This window comes from Thermobia domestica, chromosome 12, assembly GCF_964235325.1.
Source record: "Thermobia domestica chromosome 12, izTheDome1.hap1.1, whole genome shotgun sequence".
Classification (NCBI taxonomy): domain Eukaryota; kingdom Metazoa; phylum Arthropoda; class Insecta; order Zygentoma; family Lepismatidae; genus Thermobia; species Thermobia domestica.
In genome coordinates, this window is record NC_137465.1 from 22,071,222 (window position 1) to 22,093,539 (window position 22,318).

Genomic DNA, 22,318 nt, shown 5'->3' on the forward strand with positions numbered 1-22,318 from the left:
TTGTTATACTGCTTAAAATGACGTTCACTTGTGTTAAAGTTTTATAATGATTTTTGCTTTTATTTGCTTCTAGAACATTACAACAATAGTTTTGGTGGTTTTAATTACCTAGGTACAACAAGCCGCAGTTACAGTGGACAGTGCGATTTTAGACGCATTATTATTCTATTGTTAATGTTATTCGATCTCTATTACACAATAGACTTTGTGTTTATCCAAATTGAAGAGTGTGTTTATTACAGTACATTTTGCTACAGTCAATAGTTACTATTTATATAGTGTTTATTATTCTATTGCTATAGTATTCAATCCGTGTTCAGGATAGACGCTTATGCCAGGTGTTTTATATTGCTCCAGTTTCGCAGCAAATATGTTCACTATTTCTCAGTTATGAGAAAGTAAAAGAAAAAGGTTTTAAAAGAAAACGACTAAAGAAAAGAAAAATAATCGCTAAACATCACAGCCACTTCTTGACGATTTTGAAAGACATAACTAAACGTGGTACAAGCATTCACGGACGGATTTTTCCCAGCGGGAGATGTGTTCGTTGACGTTGTTTGAGTGCTGTTTTGTGGTTCACTGAGGAAAGGAACCGAACCTTTGTGTTTCTTAAATTGTACTTGAGAAAAGCGAAGGAACCCTACACAAGGTCCGTAATTGGACTACGGTTACTTATAACTCATATTATTTCGTGTATAGCGAAGGGTTCTTCTTCTTCTTCTTCTTCTTCTTCTTCTTCTTATTATTATTATTATTATTATTATTATTATTATTATTATTATTATTATTATTATTATTATTATTTAATATTATTCACAAAGGAAGCAAAGAAACAAGTTCTGACGCATTGAAACTCTTTAAAAGCCTTACTGATAACATAAAATAACAATATGAAGAAAAAGCTCCCTAATTTCCAAAATCAAAAACCTCAATTATAAAACTCTAAGTCATCTTCAACCTTGTGTTTATATATATGACATCATCATCATCATAGGTATTGTGCCTTTATTGGCAGGTCACTTGCCGCAGCTGAGAACCTTCCATGCTACACGATCTTCCACTAACTTCTTCTTCTTCACGTATGAACTTTCTATTTATATGGTTCCGTGCATGTAACGCCCGTAGACTTAGCGCCCAGTGTTTCTGGCTCACAGAAGGAATTTTATATTGATTTTATCTCACAATCAGGGATGTCCAGTTCATTTTACCACTCTTTCCACAGGTCGTTGATTCCTGTAATTTTCTTACATCCATGTTCCGTGTACTTAGCGTCCACTAAGTAAAACTGTTATGCAGAGGGAGAGAGAGAGAGCGAGAGAGAGACAGAGAGACTAGCCAATAGCACTGATTATGACGCTTCAATGAATCATAACCTCCGGGGGAAAGGGTGAAACGCAGAAACGTAGTTATATATATATATATATATATATATATATATATATATATATATATATATATATATATACTAGCCTTTGGCCAGCTGGGGGCTTCGCCCCCAGACCCCCGTATTTGCTCAGCCTACGGCCTCGCATGTCATATGTTCGTGCAGTGCACTTTATATGTTTGTGCTAAAACCTTTCGAAAATGAGATCTCGCAAACAACAGGCTCAAGATAGATGGCATTTTCACTGATCGATTGTAAATTTTCTGTAGATTGTCCAGTTCCAATTGAATTTTTAAAAAGCATAGTTGTTATTTCTTTATTACATTTTTACGGGTACACTGGAAGTGTTGAAATTAAAAAAAAACATCATATCCTAAGCATTATGCATTGCAACACCACATCGTTGTGTATTGGGGTTGTATATGTCTCAGACGTTTGTTTTATGGCCAAATAATTGAAAAAGAACGATAACCATTTCTGCAGTCTAAGACAAACTTTTATTTTTGCAGTGTTTTGCCCATTGAACACCATCTATAACTGGCATTGTAATTAATTGTGTATGTAATCTGTTTGCTTATAACATACTGAATGCAAGAAGAAATAATACACTTATCATACATGAATTAGAAACTTCAAACGGAAGTAGGCTCAAATCTTGCAAACGGTCCGAGATATTGAAAAAATAATCGAAAAAATCTCCCTTTTATAGTATCATTTGCCAATTTTTATCACGGCGTCTATAACTTTTGTCTGTAATGAACACGTACAGATGTTTCCAGGAATGTCAAGGAGATTCATGCTCATATGCGAATGATGCGTTGTGTAGAGAGCGCAGGTTCTTGTCCTCGGAACGATTACAATTATCGGAGGTACTGATTTGATATGTAGTGCACAACTGCTTAAAACAAATAACATTAAATGAAATTAAACAATTAACAGCAACCGCTATAATGATAACTTAAGGTAACAATAACCGTGCATTTTAACAAGAGATCAACAAGAATACAACATATAAAGCAACTGTAACAAACACGTTCCGTAATATCCGTTTCAAAAATCCCCTAAAAACTAAAAATATTCACTTTTGGCAATTTTTCTTTGACATGCCAAACTTAATCATTGTAATCCTAAAGAAATTGCCCAATAATTTTGAGATATAAAAGGAGATGCTATAAATAAACCCCACCAAAGTTGGAATTTTTTATTTCTGTTAATATATAAAGGTAAGCAAAAAAGTTCTGTCGCTTTTGTGGAGGTCTGTGTTCAATTGGACCTCCCACCGTGAGTTGAATGCGAATGAGGATAAGACGAAGGTCAGCTGTTGTTCTGCGTATGTGCAGCATACTACCTGGTTATGGTAGTTCAGTTACATTGTGAACTTGCGTAAGAACAGAGTGAATGAGACCTCCACAGAGCGTCATAAGGGCGTGTATGCAATACGAGTTCAAAGTGGGGACAAAGGCAGCTGCAGCGGAGCGGAATTCTACCGACTTTCTTTTTTTTCCTATCTCAACTATCTGAAAGATAAGATTTTGTATCCCAAGAAAACGCCCATTTAAATAGCATAGGATTTTTTCATCCCCTTTCGACCCCTGAAAAATTTAAAAAAAAACACTTTTGGCAATTTTTTCACGGTTAGTTCTCAAAGGCTACAATCATGCCAAATTTCATCATTCTAATCATACCGGAAGTGCCTAAACATTTTAGGGTGTAGAAGACGTCCCACATAAATAACATGCGAAAGATTATTTTCAGTTCACCATAAAACCAATCTACGGTTGCAAATTTTCATTTCTGATGATTCACTTAGGTAAAGCTAACGAAAACGTAGAAGCATACCGAATTTCAATCTTTTATTCAAATTCAAATTACCAAAAAAATAAGAATATACGTCAAAAAAAGGTTCATCTAAATAACATGGGGAAATTCTTCATTCCCTCTTTAGAACCCCTAAATATTAAAAATATTCACTTTTGGCATTATTCTGTGGGTTTGTCCCGAAAAGCCACAATCATATCAAATTTAATCATTGTAGCCCTACAGGAAGTGCTCAATAATTTGAGGGTGTAAAAGATGTCCCATATAAATAACATGGAAAAGATTTTTCAGTTCCCTATAAAACCACTCTAAAGTTGGAATTTTTTACTTTTGGCAATTTTTCTGTCGGTTAGTCCTGCAAGGCTACAATCAAGCCAAATTTCATAATTCTAATCTTGCCGGAAGTGCCTAAACATTTTGGGGTATAGAAGACGTCTCATATAAATAACATTGGAAAGATTTTTCAGTTCCCCATGAAACCACTTTACGTTTAGAAATTTTCATTTCTGATGATTCACTTAGGTAAAGCTAACAAAAACGTACAAGCATACCGAATTTGAAGTTTTTATTCCAATTCTAAGTACCTAAAACATGAGATTATAGGTGCAGAAAAAGTCTCATTAAATAACATGGGGAAATTCTTCATCCCCTCTTTAGACCCCCTAAAAATTAAAAATATTCACTTTTGGCAATTTTCCTGTGGGTTTGTCACGAAAAGCTATAATCATGTCAAATTTAATCATTGTAGCCCTGCAGGAAGTGCTCAATAATTTGAGGGAGTAAAAGGTGTCCCATATAAATAACATGGGAAAGATTTTTCAGTTCCCTATAAAACCACTCTAAAGTTGGAATTTTTTACTTTTGCCAATTTTTCTGTCGGTTAGTTGTGGAAGGCTACAATCATGCCAAATTTCATAATTCTAATCTTGCCGGAAGTGCCTAAACATTTTGGGGTATAGAAGACGTCCCATATAAATAACATTGGAAAGATTTTTCAGTTCCCCATGAAACCACTTTACGGTTAGAAATTTTCATTTCAGATGATTCACTTAGGTAAAGCTAACAAAAACGTACAAGCATACCGAATTTGAAGTTTTTATTCCAATTCTAAGTACCTAAAACATGAGATTATAGGTGCAGAAAAAGTCTCTTTTAAATAACATAGGGAAATTCTTCATCCCCTCTTTAGACCCCCTAAAAATTAAAAATATTCACTTTTGGCAATTTTCCTGTGGGTTTGTCCCAAAAAGCTATAATCATGTCAAATTTAATCATTGTAGCCCTGCAGGAAGTGCTCAATAATTTGAGGGTGTAAAAGGTGTCCCATATAAATAGCATGGGAAAGATTTTTCAGTTCCCTATAAAACCACTCTAAGGTCGGAATTTTTTACTTGTACTGATTTACTTATTTAGTGCTAACGAAAATGTGTAAGCATACCGAATTTCAAGTTTCTATTCCAATTCTAAGTACGTAAAACATGAGATTATATGTCCAAAAAAAGGTCCATTTAAATAACATGGGGAAATTTTTCATCCCCTCTTTAGACCCCCTAAAAATTAAAAATATTCACTTTTGACAATTTTCGTGTGGGTTAGTTCCGGAAAGCTACAATCATGACAAATTTAATCATTGTAGCCCTACAGGAAGTGCTCAATAATTTATGTCAGCTCATGTAGTTTTATATAGTTAGGATATATATATATATATATATATATATATATATATATATATATATATATATATATATATATATATATATATATATATATATATATATATATATATATGTGTGTGTGTGTGTGTATGTATGCATGTATGTAACTGTACTCCGTGGTATGCAATGCTCTACAATATTTAAATGTACTATAAACTAAGGTTACATAGGTAGCTTTTAATGTGAAAACTATGTAAAACAGACGTAATCTAGAATACCGCAATGAGGATAAGGCATACAAAAAACGGTGAACATATTCTCACGACTGAGAACCGGGACAAAATGTAGACTGGCGAAACACCGGGATAAGAGTCTTCATGGAGGTCACGGTGGCTCAGTGGTAGAAACACTCACATTTGGTTCATAGGATCCCTGGTTTTATCCCATCTTGCGTCAAATGGGCTTTGTGGTAGTCAGACGCAAGATGGGATCTGCGTGCCTGGATAAACTCGGAGTTCTCTCGTTTTCCCTCACTTTCTTCATTACACCATTTCATTCATTCTCACAATCACCGTCTCCTCTATCCTACTCCTATCTCCTTAATCGTGGGATGTAAACTCCAAAGATTTCATTTCATTTCAAGAGCTTCCAAACCCGGACTGTCCCGGTAAAAATCTGTCATATGGTAACTCTGACTATATAACATCGGGTTTGATACTAAAAAAGAAAAAAGTCATATTATCATATGGTATTACACAGTTTCAGAAAAAAAAATCTAACAAGCTATCCGCATTAAGTCTGATACATATTTCACAGCTTTATGCGTAATATAAATCTATATAGTTAAGCAATTGATATCATACACTACAAGCACTGAAAAACAACGTAACGTTCTATAATAAAAAAAACGTTGCTTTACGAACCAATAAGTTAATCGATCTACGAACCTTATTGCACACATTATACCCTAAAGTTACAGCTTTATGCAGTAATCAATTCCAATCAGATATTGAACGAGTATGGTGTTTCTTTGAGAATAATCCATCACTAAGTTGAACAAGCGCCTTTGAAGGCTAGTCGTCTTCCAATTTACCCTCTTCTTCGGTAATTCATATCGCTGCTCTTGTTCGATGCAGTTGAAACCATGGTCTCATCCTTTTGTAATGTCCATCCACAATGAAAGAAGGACAGGTTCGACCTTTTGGAATTTCAAATTCGAAGCTTCTATCAATTTACTCGTTCGTGTCTCTTTCTGTAATTTTGCTATATGAACGGGTATGTTGCGAGGAAACAAAAGAGGCTAGCAAAGAAATTGAATTGTAAGATCACCGTAAGATGAAAGTCGCATACTACAGATACTACCTGATGCGTAATGTTGATCAACATAAATTAGGAATACTTCAGTTTCTTCTGGTACGATTTGCTGTAAGTAATCCATCACTTCTGACCCTTGTAAGAGAGAAGGAAAACAAATCCATCCACCATTCCATAGAAATCGGATTTTCTCATTCTCCCTGTAAAAATTCGCTAATCCCAAGTGCTGCAGTATGTACTTCGTGTTCGTGTGACTTGTCTGGAACGCTTTGGCTTACGACTTCCCTCACTAGCCACGTCTGGTTGTGAGTTTAATTTACATATTCCTATATATGTTTCTTTTATCCCTCCTCGCTGGTCTAGTGGCAAGAACGCAAGCCTTTGGCGTATGAGGTTCAAGATTCGATTCCTGGTGGGAGAGCATTGAATGACCAAAGTGGTTCGGATTCCACTATAATCAGTAAATTCAAGTCTTCTTTAGCCTACCTGGAAAAACCATGGGACATAAAACTAAATACAAACCTATTTATTTATTTATTTATTTATTTATTATGTTTATTTATTATTATTATTATTATTATTATTTTACTTTTTTATTTTTTATTTTTGCAAAAGGGAGGTTTTATTATGAAGTAAAACACTATTCAGAAGTATAATATTGAAATTTGCAAGAAAACTCATTTCTGCGTAACAAAATTTAAAAATTAATTAGTCACAAGTAATTGTTTTACAATTCTCCATGTCTTTTTAGGCACTTTTCACTACATTAATTAGCACTTTGATAAGTCGTGATGAAATGTAAACATAGTTTCGTTGCAATTCTCCATGTCCAGTAGGCATTTTTGACGTACTGTTATTTCGAGATATTTCGAGACGTACTGCTTTTGATATTTCGAGATCAAAGGTTTGAAGGGGTCTGTGCCCCACCCAACCATTTTTCCCAGGAAAATACGAAACACATATTCCATTATTTAACGTTTATAATATCTGTGCACAATTTCATTCACTCCGGCTAACTTCTTCTTGTTTTTCGGACCTCAAATTTCTCCAGATTTTGGGTGGAGGCTTTTACCCTTAAAACAGTTTTCCCCAGAAAAGAAAAAACACGTATTCGTTTATTTTATGTGTAATATCTACCTGCCAAATTTTATCAAAGTCGGAGTGTTACACTTCGAAAATGTTACATGTCAGTACATTCATGTAGCTTGCATTTGCGGCAGAAAGTTCTTGTTTTGTGCTCCCTCTTTGCTGGAGAGAATTTCTTAGACTGTTCCTCTTCAGTATGCAGGGATACTTCCATTCTCCGTGATTTTTTCTCAACGTTGGCGAACTGCTAACCACACGAAATGAAGAATTTACGGCATTTCAAACTTTTTTAATGTCTGTTTCTCTTTTGAAATTACGCTTTGATGACACAATACCATAAGTGTTGAGTCCATCAGTTATGTAAAATACTGTCATAGGCCATTTTGTTCATTGTTTTGTAATCTAACAGCGAGCCATATGATTGTTAGTGTGAACGTGTGATTTTGTTGTGTTGTAATATATGATAACTTTGAGTTTTTCCTCCGCTCTAGAAGTGACCACTTCAGGATAGTTGTGCATTGTGTTTTGCAATGGGTGATCTTACTGGGTATATATTGTCAAAAGAGACAGCGCACCCATAAAATGAGAAATCTTTCGTCTACAGTCATATTATATGTAAGAATAAAATTATATTGCAGAGTGTGTAAAGAATCTGCAACTTCACAAATTAGGAACAGTTCATCATCAGGTATTCTAATAGCGCCGATGTTGTCATCAAAACATAAGGCAGCCCATGTAGGATCGCTTTTCTCCGGAGTTTTGCTTTTTGCATTAGCACGTGCTTTTGCATTAGCTATAGGTGCTACGCTCCAAACTTCTAACCAATCCTCTGGATAAGAAAACTACTCAACGTCTCATTTCAATATCGGTACCTGAACAAGAAACTTAAGTTGCATTTGTATATAAGTCTGCTAATATCTTATCGTCTGTCGGGAATCAATTTCCTCATTGTTTATTGATTTACCAAAAATATTCCTCCTCTACCATCAATAGTGACGTGTATTGTTAGTAATCTGTTTGTCTACCACGTGCAATGATCAAAACACACTAACAATAAAAAAAACTTTACATACAATCAGTGGCAAAGCGAGGATTTCTATTCGAGGGGGGTCAGTGTCAGTAGTAGGGGTCCCCGTATGGCGAACCGAGTCAGCAAAAATTTCTCGATTCTGATTGGCTGAGAGAGGTCACGTGATGTTAGGCCCCGCCCACGCGGGAAATTCAAATTTTCCAGGTCACGTGGTATGACGTCATGAGTCACCCTGCGGGAAAATCCCTCATTCTCTTTTATGACTAGGATTTTTAAAATTTGTTCCCTTTTACGGGTAAGATGAGTGCTTTGATACCTCATTCTGATTGGTTGACAGCTATCACATGATCTTAGACCCTGCGATATTTGAAATTCGTTCCCTTTTATGGGTAAGATGAATGCTTTGGTACCACGATGCTGATTGGCTGATAGAGGTCACGTGATTTTAGGCTCTGGGATTTTTTTTAAAAAAATCGTTCCCTTTTACGGTAAGATGAGTGCTTTGATACCTGATTCTGATTGGCTGACAGATGTCACGTGATCTTAGGTCCAGAGATATTTGAAATTTGTTCCCTTTTATGGGTAAGATGAATGCTTTCGTACCATGATGGTGCTTGGTTGATAGATGTTAAGTGATCTTAGGGTCTGGGATTTTTAAAAATTCGTTTCCTTTTACGGGGAAGATACGTGCTTTGGTATCACAATTTTTGCTTGGTGTATAGAACTCACATGATCCTAGCCCCCCCTAGCCCCATGCGACAAATTCAAATTTTTAGGTTACGTGGTATAGCATCATAAGTTAACATTGTGGAGAAATTTATCACTCTGAATTTTAGAATTAAGTTCCCTTTTATGGTTACTGTACTGAAGTTCACCTTAAATATTATCGTTTCCTTTTATGAGTAAGATGATTCTTACCTTATATGTTTACATGTGGAGATCTTGTCCTTGAATTAGTAGCCTATGTCTCTGAAAGTAACAATGGTGAAAGAGGGGTCCATCCTTGTCGTTTGTAGATTTCTTATAACATATTGTTGTGAGTTTAAGCGATTTTTTTTAAACGCTCAGTAAGCGCTTCATTAATGGAAACAGTGTTGCCAAATTTTTCTTACCTAAACTGCTCCGATTCTTTTCGAAACGGTTCCGCAGAGTGCAAGAAATTTTAAACTAAAATTTTTTCGAAAAAAATTTCAAAACTAAAAATTTTTAAACAAAAATTTTCAAACAAAAAATTTTTCGAACTAAAAAATTTGAAACAAAAATTTCGAAAAAATTTCGAACTAAAAATTTAAACAAATTTTTCGAACAAAAAATTTTAAACTAAAAACTTTCGAACTAAATTTTCAAATCAAAATAATTTCGAACCCCAAAAAAATTTCGAACTAAAAAATTTTTAACAAAATTTTTTCGAACGAAAAAAATATTTTAAACTAAAAACTTTCGAACTAAATTTTCAAATCAAATTTTTTTCGAACTAAAAATTTTAAAAATTTTCGAACCAATTTTAGAAACAAGTTTCGAACTAAAGATGTAAACCACATTTGAAAATTTTCAAATCATTTTTTTTCAACTAAATTAAAAACCAAATTTTGGACACTAAAAATTCTTTAATTAATTTTCCGAACAAAATCATTTAAACCAAATCTTGGATATATTTTCCACCTTAAATTTTCAAGATTACCATGATTTGAAAACAAGTGTTCAGGGTTTCAAGAAATAATAAAACATATTTTTTTCAGCTTGTTGTTGTATTTTAACGAAAGGTATGTGCTCTTCTCATACAATTTTATTAACATAATAAATACAGGATCTAGTTTAATGAATATTTTGGACGTGTCATCATCTTCGAATGTTGTAGACGTATCCTGTAAAGAAAAAAGGAGAAACAACTGATTAATTTATGAATTTCTTTTTTTCCTGAAACAATAAAAACGAGTCAATATTGATAAGAGAGAATTAAAACTTACTCGTAAAGGATGGATGTGTTTAGGCTCATCTTCCTTTTCGGGTACGAGATGACAGCATTTCTTCCACTGATGGATGTTTATGAACTCTTCTGGGTACTGCATTTTTCTAGGTGTTGCTCCTTTATGGTCAAGGTTCCTTCTTCGGTACGAGATGACTACATTTCTTCCACTGATAGTGTTGGTGGTTTATGATCTCTTATTGGTACTGCCTTTTTTTTCTTGGTGTTTTTGCTTTGTGGTTAAGGAGGGGAAAAAGGAAAAGGAAAAAAGAAATGGTGGCCTCATTGGGTGTTTACAGTTTTTTTTCTTTTTCATCTTTTTCCAGTTCCAACTTCTGTTTTTTAACGTACCCGTACAGAACCGTATCATAAGAATTGAGTTCTTTAAATCGACGTTTTGTGTACTGGATGCTGTACATTTTTTCTTCTTTGCGTGTGACGATGGCATGGTCTTTGGTCCTGCATATTTTATGGGGGATGGTAATAGTGACTTGTCCACGGCATTGATTTGTAATCATTTCTTTTAGCGTGATGAAATTTAATTGCTGTCCTGCATTGTAGTTTAATGTAAATCCTCTAATTTTACATATGTAGCTGGTGACGTTGGTATCTGGATTGTATATTTCTAAGCTGTAATTTTTTGGCCCTCCACTGACAAATGTCTTGATGTACGCTCGTTCTCCATAAGACTCCATCTCATCCGATAAGCATCCCAAGTACGTTGAAGGTTCAATGGTTGGCTCTCCGGGCTTTTCTGTAAAAATCACAGAATCCGTGTCGAAATATAAAACACGTTCCTGCAACATTTCCAGGTACTTGTACAGTTCCAGACGTGCCTGACATGTTGTAAATGCACCTAACACGACATTGGTGTTTCGGTTTTGAACAGGCACATGTTCATTGTACTCCCAGAACGCATACAACATCGTATCATTGATGGGTACAATTTGATGGAGTTTAATGTCGGGGGAAGTGAGTTTTTTATAAAATTCTTCCGGCCGATCAATAATTGTGGTCTGGCTAAAGTTTGTACGCTGGCAAAGTTTTCCCCATAGAGAGTTACCACAAAGCTTAGATAATCTTCTTCGTGCAGGATTATTTTCAATTTTGGTCGGATTCAATGCAATACCTTCACGCTCCAGGACGGTTTGTATAAATTTTGATTTGTCTTCTTCGGTCACACAGGAACTGGGCCAGCCAGAAGCTTCCATTTTCGATTTCAAAAACGTATTGATGTATTCCGTGAACAAGCCACCTGTTTTCGTGATGGGATCATATTGTTCAATGTCATAATCCCAAATTTCAAAGATTTCCACCGGTTGATATCCTAATTCTATTGCCTTCTGTATTTCATATGATACCCATGTTCCAGTGAGGCACCGCTCCTGATCGTTGTGCGTACACGTTGCTGTAGGGTCTGGGTTCATTTCTTCGGCACACGCAGCACACAGTGGAAACAGTAGTTTCTTGTTGCATCGGTAAGGCAGGAGACCATGATAAAGATGTTGACTTGGCAATATCGTCATTTTGATCAGACCATTGACTTTATTTATTGGTGGTATATTTTCATCACCCTGTAGATAAATTCTAGGATGCCCTACAGGGTATTTAGCACACTTATTTATGTAAGGATAAAGTGAAACAATATCGAAATATTTTATTACTTCTCCTGCTTTTTCGTCGACTTGGTGGTACAATTTCACGCAATTGGTCCTTCCTCCAAAAAAGCTATCTCTTGGATTTAATGGTCTGCGGTTCATGTACGGGTGATTCTTGAGATACGTCGCCATTGCTGGATTTTGTTTCAAGAACTGATTAAATTCGCACTCCCACATTTCATGTACAATGTACCCCAATTCACGCAGTCTTGCATTTTTGCGTTGCGTTCGTTCATAACGGAATTCCGTGGTGTCTTCTGGATTGCCATAGATGGGTTGATTACGGCCTGTAGTAATACACACTTTACAACCGTGATAAAAGCAGCCAGCATGCTCGTAGATGTGCTCCTCTAACGTCTCAGGATCTTGGTAGTAGCCATCAACATGGAATCCCGCAATAAACACTTCTTTTTGTCGGGCCGCATGTAAGATTTGTTTTCCTTCGGTTTTTTCAATGTAGGCCAGCCATTGCATTGCAGCGATCGATTGGGTACTTCTCCATCGATAGCCATGTGCCGGTAGAATTCCAATGGTGTTGGGTTTGAGGAAATTCCGGCGGAATACTAAATTGGAAGCACTTGCAATCGTGATCGTCTCCAAGAAGGGATTCACTTTGGTTTCTGCTTCAAATGATGTCATAAACGAAACACATGCTTGTCGCAGTACATTGACATCTTGAATACAATAATTGATAATTTCCTTCTGGAAATCAAACGTGTCATTGCGATGATCGTTATACCACTGCATGAACTTATTCCTGTCTTCGACGGCCATTTCATTTGCACCATAATACTTCGTTTCTGGAAGTGGTCCAATATACGATTGATTCTCCTTGGTGTTGAAGAAATGTGGGAAGTAGCCTTTGGTTGCGGGTAAATTGAACGCTTTTGACAATTTACTTAATGCCATAGGTAGGAAGTTCAAAGAGTCAATGAATGTCAGATTATTCAACGTTAAACTCAATATCTTGGTCCCATTTAATATGACGTCAGGTCTCCATTGGCATTGTTCTACCATGGTCTTTAGAATAAAATGCCCATCGTAGCCCTTCGAGTTGTGTGCGAGACAGAAAATCCTATTTATATTGGGACGACGTTCCCGCAAGTACTGGAGAAAATCATAAACTGGATCGTCCCCCTGGAAAATATGTTGGCGCTGACCACACGTACTGCAAGACTGCTCGATATTAGCGTTTTCAAAACATGCATAACATACTTGTTGTGCAACCAATAAATTTGGAACGTGTTTATACATATTATCGTCAATATTTTTGTCCTGCATAGATTCTATATCGTAAAAATCAACAAGGCTTTCTTTGCGTGCATGAGTGATGGAACACCAGGTTTCAAGCATTGTCGATCGGGAAGCATGAAACATTGATGCGATCCTGGAACAATCTTCTTACAAACATTGCAAAAGATCTCATTGCAATCATGAATGCGTTGTCCACTTCGTACAAAAGAATATACTCTGTAGCATTTAGTGCATTGCTTCACCATTTTGCATACAGGTTCCCCTTGATGATATACAATATTACGATGATTATTAAAACATTCTTCGCCGTAAAATTGACGATTGCAGTCGTTGCACAGCACTAGCGTTTGGTTCTTGTCGCATAGTGGTCTCTGTAAACATTTGGAGCACGTTACAGGACAATTTTTCACATGTCTGTTACGTTCACTGTATTTTTTATGGCACGCTTCACATTAGAACTTGGTTGCAAAACAAGCCGTTAAAGATTGGATGATGTCAAAATGTCCAGCCAAACAAATCAAATTTATGGGAGTGCGATTTTCGTCGTTGGGCCCCTCGTACATGATATCACGGCCTGTGAAACTGGTGTACACTGTAATTTTATATTCTTTGAGGTATGACTGGAATTGTCGAATTTCATTTACACTGGCACCATGATCCAAATTGACTCCTGCATTTGAACGCAATGCATCGACCTCATCGTCCACAACACATTTCGATTGATCTTTATACTGCTTATGTCGTTTCACATTTACATTCTTGTATTTTCTCAGACCAATAGCAATGACAAGGGCGTACGCCAGGCACCTTGAATCTTGATTTTTTACACGTACAATCCCTCGCTTGCTACGTAACAATTCTTCATTTTGTAGTATTCCTTGTTGCAAACCGCCATAGCCACGTGGAATATCCACACGATGAAAATGAATGGTGAATGGTTCGTGCAGGAGAAATGAATTGTTACTTTGTAAAACTCTTTCGAACGAGGCCCACATCGTTTCCAGTGTCAGGTTTCGTGCTTGGCGAAAACTAACCCAAAATGGTTTATTGGTATTGCGTGGCGATATTATCGATAAACCAACCATAGCCTCATCATCGACATTGGCTAATAAATGGTCCAGCATTGCTTGGAAACTATTATGCACGTATTGGATAATATCGGTTCCTACGGGTGGTGCGTTAAATTGTACTTACAACATTCTGCCCTCAATGTTAAATCGTCGATAATGACGAGTGATCTCATTACAAACAGTAAAACCCGATTCGGCCATGGTCAATAAAAGGAGAAAACAAACAAACAGGTACGAAAAAATATGTAATGAAAAAAAAGGAATTGACCAGCGTGAATTTGCTACAAAAGAAAAGAAGAAAGAAAAATCTTAATCACCTGATAAACAGGAAATCATAACGTTTATAATAAATTCTTAACTAAGTAATTCATGTAAAGGCCCTGAGTTTGATTCCCTGGCGGTGGCGTTTAGAATCTCATTATTAAAGCACACGTACTAGAAATCAAAGTTTTTTTAATAATTATGTTACTGAAATGTGTGTTTTATTGCTGTCAAACTCGAGACCATTGCATCAGCATATAACTGACCTACCATTCTATAGTGATAAAAAGAATGCATGAAATGAATGAATGTTTCAACAGTGCTGAGATGTGATAAAATACGCGTAAGCATTTTTTTCCACTCACAACGACCTTTAAATGATGCGTTTGCAAGTTGAAGAGATTCATCAAACATCAACGTTACGCATACGTAATTATCAAAACAAAATCTGTATAGCGTAAAACTTTTTAAACCAAATATTCATGCACTCGTGGCTAAGCAGTTAGCGTACATGCTTCTAGCGTGGAAGGCCCTGGTTCAATCCTCGGTAGATTTGCTTTCCACGTCGAGTTGCTGTAAAGCCTTTTCTGAAATGTATTATTCTCATGCGTTATCATACATTCTTTTCAAAACTAAGCTAAATGGTTGACGTACACAACTCTGGCCCAGTACGGAATCCCGGGTGGTTGTTCGCATATCACGTTAAGCTGAAGGGGACGCTAAACTAAAACAATGGTTTCCAAGGGGATCGAACCATATTATTCTCAGGCATAGTTTTTAAAATTTTGTAATGCATTCTTTTCAAAACTAAGCGCACACATCTTTGACCTTGGTTCAATTCCCGACGGGAGTTCACATTCAACATTAAGCTGAAGGGACGCTAAACCATATCATTTCTCGTGCTTAGTTTTAATGTGTGGGGGTTCCTGATTCGATCCCGTGAGTTTATTCGGATACTCCCACTTTCCCATTCCACTAATTCCTTCATAGTCTAAATATTTCGTACTAAAAGTAAAACAGTGTATTAGTGATCCGCCCACAAATATGAAATAAAAAATGATTTTCGAAACTTGTGTGAAAATAAAATCTCACTGAACTTACCTCAAATTCAATGAATAAAAAGTCGGTGCCGTAAAGCTTAAATGAAGACACTTTTAAAAGCAGATCTTCTTCACTTCACAGTTGAGAGCGGTGCAGGATTTGAAAAATGAAATTTAGATTTTTATTAGCTCGCTGCGAAAATGTCATCATCAACCAATCAGAAACGAGGAAATTTATAAAATGACATCACAACGAACCAATCAAAACGCTGCTTTTGTCATGAATCACGAACCAAAACGATGTGTAACAATCGATCGTGACGTCATTCATGTTTCTCAATAGTTACAACATCTAGTATCGCAATTCCGATCATGACATCATCCCAAAATGCTTTCTGCCAGGATCATGTCACTACCTGTCTTAAATTGTGACAACATTTCATTTTCCTCATATTCCGTAAGAAAATATCAATGTTTCTTTTTTCATGAATCATGCTGACACGTTCGTAGTAAAACTGAAGTAATACGATCCGCTGACGTTTGCATTTTCAATCATATGTGCTTCTATGTCAACACACAAAGAAGTCTATCAGCATTTTATTTTAATCCACGAACGGAAGCGTTACACTGTCAGATTTATTTTCTTAAAGTATAAGTGTATCATTTTCAAGGACCATGGTTCGAAACTCACCAAGCACGATTAAAACCGAATTCATTCATAGCTAAGCTGTTAGGATACACGTCTTTGGTTTGAAAGACCTGAGTTTGATTCCCGGAGAAACATTTCTTAGGATTTTTCTTTTTAGTTTTCTAAAACTTGGTTTAAATTTCTAGTTCAAAAATTTTAAAAGTTTAGTTCGAAAAATTTTGATTTGAAAATTTAGTTCGAAAATTTTTAGCTTAAAATATTTTTTCGAAAAATTTTTAATTTTTTAGTTCGAATTTTTTTGGGGTTCGAAATTATTTTGATTTGAAAATTTAGTTCGAAAGTTTTTAGCTTAAAATTTTTTGTTCGAAAAATTTGTTTAAATTTTTAGTTCGAAAATTTTTTTTGAAATTTTTTAGTTTCAAATTTTTAGTTCGAAAATTTTTTGAAATTTTAGTTTCAAAATTTTAGTTCGAAAATTTTTTGTTTGAAAATTTTTGTTTAAAATTTTTTAGTTTTGAAATTTTTTTAGTTCGAAAAATTTTTAGTTTAAAATTTCTTGCACTCTGCGGAACCGTTTCGAAAAGAATCGGAGCAGTTTAGGTAAGAAAAATCTGGCAACACTGTTTCCATTAATGAAGCGCTTACTGAGCGTTTAAAAATCGCTTAAACTCCCAACAATGTGTTATAAGAAATCTACAAGCGACAAGGATGGACCCCTCTTTCACCATTGTTACTTTCAGAGACATAGGCTACTAATTCAAGGACAAGATCTCCACATGTAAACATATAAGGTAAGAATCATCTTACTCATAAAAGGAAACGATAATATTTAAGGTGAACTTCAGTACAGTAACCATTAAAGGGGAACTTAATTCTAAAATTCAGAGTGATAAATTTCTCCACAATGTTAACTTATGATGCTATACCACGTAACCTAAAAATTTGAATTTGTCGCATGGGGCTAGGGGGGGCTAGGATCATGTGAGTTCTATACACCAAGCAAAAATTGTGATACCAAAGCACGTATCTTCCCCGTAAAAGGAAACGAATTTTTAAAAATCCCAGACCCTAAGATCACTTGACATCTATCAACCAAGCACCATCATGGTACGAAAGCATTCATCTTACCCGTAAAAGGGAACAAATTTCAAATATCTCTGGACCTTAGATCACGTGACATCTGTCAGCCACTCAGAATCAGGTATCAAAGCACTCATCTTACCGTAAAAGGGAACGATTTTTTAAAAAAAATCCCAGAGCCTAAAATCACGTGACCTATCAGCCAATCAGCATCGTGGTACCAAAGCATTCATCTTACCCATAAAAGGGAACGAATTTCAAATATCGCAGGGTCTAAGATCATGTGATAGCTGTCAACCAATCAGAATGAGGTATCAAAGCACTCATCTTACCCGTAAAAGGGAACAAATTTTAAAAATCCTAGTCATAAAAGAGAATGAGGGATTTTCCCGCAGGGTGACTCATGACGTCATACCACGTGACCTGGAAAATTTGAATTTCCCGCGTGGGCGGGGCCTAACATCACGTGACCTCTCTCAGCCAATCAGAATCGAGAAATTTTTGCTGACTCGGTTCGCCATACGGGGACCCCTACTACTGTGTCCTACTCCGGAAAACTTTTTTGTTAATGTGGAGACTGAAAGCACAAACTTAGATTTTATTCTAGCAACTTTTTAAAATTTTGGTTCTTGGGAGTTCATATCCCGGGAAACTCCCCCTGGATACGCAACTGCATACCACGGAAAAATTAATACAGTTGTATAGACAAAAGCAAGTATTATGCTTCTGACAATTGACTTATATAAGTGAATAAATAAAAAACTGCTACTAAAATAATAAAAATTGCAAATAATTAAATCAATCAAACTAAATAATAACACAAAGTTGCAATATGTTATATCTGACTTCGTTGGGACAGTTAGAAGATTATCAGAACGTTCACTCCGCTACGAGCCACAATCTCAATCTATTCTGAAACTATCCTCATATTTCTTCATTAAGGCTCGAGTTTAATGGACCCACTCGGCACCCAATGCTATAAATTTTAAAAACTATCACTTAACTCACGGAAACGAAAAAAAATACTTAAATAACAGAATACAAGAACACAAGCAGGGAAATGTCATAGAATTTCAATACTTACTAAGCCTTAGTAATTATTAAAGAAAGTACGCGTACGAGTGCAATGGACCCACCTGGTAGTCCTAGGCAGTGGCGGTGGTTGGACGTTAAAAGTGGGGAGGCAACACATGATCTGAATACAGTATTTGTATGTCAATGTTACTTTTCCTGGTTGCTTGTAACACTTTGTTAGACTAAGGCCTGTATAACTATTAGGAGGCTGTTATATAGACTAAAGGCTGTATAACTGTATAACTATTTTTTTCAGTTAAAATACCGTATATCTTGTTTCATATTTTGTTACGTAAATTGACAAGAGCAACACAAGATACTAACGCTTTGTACTCTTATACAACGAAGAGATCTGATTCCTTGCTCATGAAATCAAAAAATCCTAAAATCATGCATCTTAAAATTCTGTCTGGAAAATTGTGTGATCAGATTAGGGACATTTTTAATAACAAATTTGCAAAACAAATAAATAGAAAGGATAATATTAATCAAATAATCACAGTAATGGATAATAAGGCTTGTTCTGCAAAAGTTATATTGAAACTGGAAATTAATGAACAGCTTATATTTTAATTCCACGCATGTTATTATATGTGTTATTACTCTTAGAAAGACAGTGAATACTACAAGCATATGCTACGACATTCAAAGAAATATTTTTGCATCTTCCCGAAACATGTTCGTTGCCATTAGATACAGTTTTCATTTTCTTGGAATACATCAAAATTCAACAATACTTAGTCACTCCACATTCCAGTTATGAAGATTTAGCTTTCTTAGATGAAGTAAATGGGATTGGCACTCAAAATTCCGTTGAAATACCAGCTGAAGAAATGAGGAGTTTGGTTCAAAATGAGGACAATGCTGTGGATATACCCACGCAACAAGTCCAGGGAGAAAATCCTGTCTACAATCCACCTCAATATTGTGTACAGGATAATCATGACTATGGGGACTAAATGATTTTTACTCCTCTGCCTGACCCGTCATATGCCAATGTTCCACCAATGGTTGGACATGGCAACATGAACAACAACAATAGTACAAGTGGTACTACTGGTAGTCCTAATAGTGGTAGTACAGGTGGTAGTGGTAGTGATAGTAATAATGGCGGGGATAATCAAAGAAATAGTAATTTCGAAGTTGTAAGAGAAAGCAGACAAAGGTTTCGTAAGTTCCATCTTACGGGACATGAAATTGCCGTCAGAACTGTGGGTGATGAAAGGAATATTATTAACCCAGAGGCTTATATCGAAAGTTTAATTGATTTTGCGTTGGAATATGTGATCTCCAATGTACGCCCCTCGGACTACATTGGTTTATACATAGAGAGTAGTAATAGTACCAACAACAAACCAGTGTACGTTCCGTTTAGAAGAAAGGGCAATTTCTCTGCTAGGACAGTCCTCACTTCGATCGACCGGGTATTAAATTCGAATGAAGAGTTCCTTTTGGGGCAAGAACTATTGTTTCGATTCCATATAGCTGAGAGTATGCACGGTCAGGGAAGAAATAATACGAGTGCCGTTGACCAATATGCAAAATACCAAAATTACTTAGAAAAGCGATTAATTCGCATTGAAAATAGAAATATTTACTGTCTTCCTATGGCTAATGTATGGGGCCAAGTAAAGCTCCACGGTACAAAACATGATTTGTATAATTTAAAAAGAGAAAACTCCGATACATGGCTTCTTAAAGCAGAAGTTCTCTGCGAGATGGCAGGGGTTAACGTTGAAAGTAAGCAAGTTTGTGAATTTTCTGATTTGGACCTCTTTCAAGCATATTTGAAAGGGAGGGGAGTATCAAATCGTAGTTTATGAGGAGCATGAAAAGAATAACCGGGAATATATAGTACGTTACCCGGGAGAACCGGCAGAAAATAAGATTTTTATCCTTTATCGAAGAGGTAACACTATTGGTCATTTCGAACCTATTCGTAACATTAAAACTTTCCTCAAGGCACGGAAGTATTGTTATTATTGTTTGGAAGCATATGATGAAAGGTCACGTGCACACAAGTGTAAAACTCGTTGTATTTTTTGCGAACATACTCACGAACGTGATTATACTGCAAACAGAATTAAATGCAATGCATGCAATAGAGAGTTTGCTGAGGGTGTTTGTTTTGAAAACCATGAAACAGGTAATAAAACGGCTAAATCCGTATGTGATAATGTAATGCTCTGCATCAATTGCGGCGTCATCTTTGATAAGAGAGGGCGAAAATCTGATCACATGTGTGGTGAACATTTTCGTTCAGCGTACCGTGCGTATGTTGATACAAACCATACATGTTTTGTTCAGAGACAGCGACCTGTTCATACGAAAAGGTTTATGTACATCACCTATGATGTAGAGACGATGTTGAAGGCACCGAATGAGCGCGGTGAAAGGAAACACGAAGTTGTACTGGTGTATTGTCATCATGTTTGTCACGCCTGTATAAGAAAAGGTATCGATGAGCCTTGTAAAACGTGCGGTGACAATATTGGAAATCGTTCGTTTTCTTTTAAGACAATGACGGATTTTATTAACCATGTGTTAGTAGAGCGTCCTGTCTTTCAGAAGATCGTGGCAATCGCCCATAATGGTTGCCGCTACGATGGCCTCTTCTGCCTTAGAACTCTAATAGAAGACCAGCATATTGTACCTAGTGTTCTTATCCCAGGTCAAAAGATTTTTAATATCAGCATAGGTAACCGTATCTTTTTTCGCGACTCTTTCCTTTATATTGGTGTGAAATTATCTAAATTACGGAAAACGTTAGGCCGTAGTCAAAATTTAAAGAAGGGAGATTTCCCATATTTGTTCAATACTGAAGAGAATCAAAATTATGTCGGTCCCTACCCTCCATTTGAGTACTATGACCCTGAGGGGCGAAGCACAGAAGAAAGAAAACAACTGGAAGCCTGGCACCAAGAACGTGCGGAAAGTGGCGAGGAGTTTAACCTGCAGAGGGATATGCTGGCTTATTGTGAGAATAATGTTAGAATTCTAACAGAAGCGGTCATTAAGTTTAGCGATATCATTGAAGAGAAAACGGAGGGTTTACAATGTTTCATAACATCATCCACCATTGCAAGTCTTGCAATGCGGACATATCGTACCTTGCACTTACCGGAGAATACTATTCCTATCATTCCCGCGTTGGGATTTTATCATAAGACCAAGTATAGTACGAAAGCTATGCAATGGCTTATGTATATGGAAGACCAATTAGGGATAAAAATCCAGCATGCTAGGAGAGGTGGGGAAAAGTATATTGGTAGGTACAAGGTCGATGGATGGCACGAAGGACTCAACGCTGCCTTCGACTTTTACGGCTGTTATTTCCATGCGTGCCGCCTTTGTTTTTCCTTTAACCGTGACGCGGTTTTGCACGATGCTCAAGACTCGTACAATACGATGGAGAAACGATATGAGCAAACCATGCGGCGCCGTAGGTACCTGAAAAGTATAGGTGTAAACCTATACGAAATATGGGAATGTTCTTGGGAGAATAAGGTAAAGACGGATAAGGAAGTGCAAAAGTTTGTTCAAGAACGTTGTACTAATCTACCTGATTTTCTTATTCCTAAGAACTGTTACAACGGTGGTCGCACGGAGGTCTTTCGTTCCTACGTCAATTGTGCGAGTGATGAGCGAATTTCCTATGCCGATGTTACTAGTCTTTATCCATGGGTGATGGCACGTAAACCTATGCCGGTTAAATCACCTAAGATTCACACGGGACCAGACTTTCCAGATGTGGAAAGTATTCACGGTGTAGTCAAATGCACAATCGTCCCTGCAAAGGACCTCTACTTTCCGATCTTACCATACGTTGCGGGAGGTTGATTACTTTTCGGCCTTTGCCGCACATGCATGGAAGAAGAAAACACTAACGAATGTACCCATAGTGACGCTGAGTGTGCTCTCACAGGAACATTTTGCCAACCAGAGTTACACCTTGCTCTTAAAAAAGGTTACAAAATAA